The sequence below is a fragment of the Geospiza fortis genome, unplaced genomic scaffold (assembly GCF_000277835.1).
Source record: "Geospiza fortis unplaced genomic scaffold, GeoFor_1.0 scaffold188, whole genome shotgun sequence".
Lineage (NCBI taxonomy): Eukaryota > Metazoa > Chordata > Aves > Passeriformes > Thraupidae > Geospiza > Geospiza fortis.
The window spans coordinates 4,434,648-4,437,302 of NW_005054337.1; the positions used below are offsets into that span (position 1 = coordinate 4,434,648).

Here is a 2,655-nt window from a genome sequence, read left to right on the forward strand (position 1 = left end):
GAGAGGCCTCAGAACCCCCCCGACATGGGCTGTGAGGCCTCAGAACCACCGCTGGTATGGGCTGTGAGCCCTCAGAACCAGCACCGGAGTGAGCTGAGAGGCCTCAGAACCACCACCAGCATGGGCTGTGAGGCCTCAGAACCATCACCGGCATGGGCTGCAGGTCCTCAGCTCCGCCAGGAGCACCGCAGAGCGCTGTGCCCTCCGCACCCGCAGCCAGCCCCAGCCTGCTCGGGATGCTCCGGCTGTGGCACAGCCCCCAGTGCCGCCGCTGTGAGCCCCCCAGAAGGTGACGCAGCCCGGTGCCTGGTGCCCAGTGCCCGCTGCCCGGGCCATCGGCGATGTCTTACCAGTGCTTTCGGCTACAGCCTGGCTGCGGGGTGGGGAGGTGCTGCCGGAGAAGTCAGCTCAGCTCCCGCTGCAGCCTGCGAGGAGAGGGAGCGTCAGCACCGCGGGAGCCCCAACACCCTCTCCCCCCATGCCACAGTTCAGGACCCAGGGCTGCCTTCATCCTCCTCCTCCTCGCCATCCTTCCGGCGAGCTCACACCGCTCGCTCTGATCTCTGCTGTGTGAAGAGGGGATAATTCTGTGCTCCACTTCATCAACCCCACCGGGGATGGGAGAGCAGGCAGCTGGAGCCGCCCCAAGCCATGTCCCAGAGTGGAAGGGGAGCAGAGGCACCCCCAGCCCAGCAAGGGATTTTTCAGGGGAAAAGCAAAGCCAGTTCCTCCAGACACACCAGCATTTCCAGCCCTGCTGCTCCATCTCCGGACAGCCACGACCTGCAGGGCATGGTCGGCCACCAAGCAGAGACCTCGTCCCCCGGGATGAGTCATCTGCTCCAACAGCTGAGACAAATGCTACGGCACAAATCGAGCACAAGGTATGGGAGCAACCTGTGCTGCTCAAGCCCTGACTCATCCAGAAAAGCGTGTTTTAGCTAAATTTTTCAAAAAGGACAGTTTTCTGTCACAAGCCTGCGTGATGGGGGGACCCTAGTCAGCAGCAGCAGCTCGGGGCAGAGCTGCAGGTGGAAAGCAGAGCAGGCAGGACATGGCCCTGCAGAGCCAGGGCAGCCCCTCACCTGCTTTGCCACCCTTTCCCAGCCCCAGATCCTGCAGGAAATGCCCCTTCTTCTCCTACAGAAAGGAAATTCTCTCTCCAACCAGCCCTGCTCACCCAGCACTGGGCAGAGGCTTCAGCCACCCCCGAGGGGCTGCTGCTCCTGCACAGAGGGGATTCAGACCCTACTTCAAGGCCCCAAGCAGTATCCCACCAGGCTCCTGTCCCAGCTGGAGCCCAGGTTTCACACCTGATCCAAGGGCAACATCCCGGGTTTCACACCTCATATAAAGGGAATATCCCAGTGTCTGCATGCAGGGGCCGTGCCCCACCGCAGGTTTGTTTTCATGGCCTCTCCTTCCCCCTACTAATAAGTTTTGTCACTATTTTTAGTGCATTTGATTAGGATAATGAGTGGGAGCTGACTGACAGCTCTTTAAGACGTTGAATGGTTTGTAATTTGTACTTGACAAATACTGGCTGGCAATGATTGCACAGCGGGATGCAGGGGGGAAGCTGCAGCCCCAACTCCAGGCTGCAGCACATACAAATAAAGCTGTGCTGTGTACACACGTGGTGCCCGTGTCCCTGCCCCCCGGGCATGCTGTGACACGGGCCACAACAATGATTAGACCAAAAAGAGCCAAAAATGCCATGAGGAAAATCCAAATATGCTTCAGCCTGGGGTCAGCCATGTGCCAGAGCAGCAAGGTCTGCTGATGGGGAAGGGCAGGTCTCTGGGTGGATGGAAGCACTAGCAACCTCATGCTGACAGATTTGACTGGTGGCTGCTGTGGCAGCAGCCTGGCACTCCCTGGCACATCTGGCACAGCCCTGCTGCTGGCTTGGCACTGGGGTCGCCATCCTCACCAGCACATCACTGGCACGGCCACAGCCAGGCTCAGGCAATGCCAGCTCTGCCATCCGGCTCAGACAATGCCAGCACTGCCATCCCCACCGATCCCCAGTGCTGCTGCCTCTGCATTTGGGGTCTTCCCGGCCCCCATTCCTCCCTAGACAGAGGGGAGGGTGCCAGGGCTGAGCAACTTGCCCGGGGCAGAGGCCGCAGCAAGGAGGGGCCAGCCCAGTCCTACCCTCTCCAAAAGCAATTAAAAATGAAGCACACTCGGCTGCACAGCTCAGCTCGGATCAGATCACGGTACGCGAGGCAGCGGCATCCCCGTCCTCCGCTGCCAGCGCTGGAAATGCCACCTGGACCGCCCAACACCCACGCTCCGGGCTGTCTCTCCCCAAAAATTAACCGGCAAGCTGGGTGGCAGGAAAAGGCTCCATCCTCTGCCCTACCTCCCCGAGGAGAGATGCTCTGGCAGCGAGGGGAAGCGGCAGCTCCGCGGCGGGTCCCGCTCCGGCTGCTTTCCTGCTTTCCTGGATCGCTCAAGGATACAATGGCCGTGGCACGGGCAGGCTGACAGCGCCGGGGAAGCGATCTTATCGCCTTCGCAAAGACACTAACAAAAGACACTGATTTGGAGAAGACAAAACACGGCAGAGGCAGAAACCTTGGGAAATGCCGCGACAAGCTGGGGCCCAGCACCAGACCCTGAGCTTTGGGGAGGGAAAAATCTCTGGGA

The 2,655-nt window shown here is 60.3% G+C and overlaps 1 protein-coding gene across 2 annotated transcripts in view; it reads right to left on the reverse strand.

The window, feature by feature from the left end:
• Positions 1 to 427, reverse strand: part of SRC (SRC proto-oncogene, non-receptor tyrosine kinase) — a 16,017-nt gene extending 15,590 nt beyond the window's left edge. The window contains exon 1 of one of the 2 annotated variants that reach the window (XM_005422241.3): positions 351 to 427. The gene's annotated coding sequence lies outside the window, so the exon portion shown is untranslated. The remainder of the gene's footprint in view (positions 1 to 350) is intronic. The other variant, XM_031057950.1, reaches the window with a different exon arrangement.
• Positions 428 to 2,655: the final 2,228 nt, after the last annotated feature.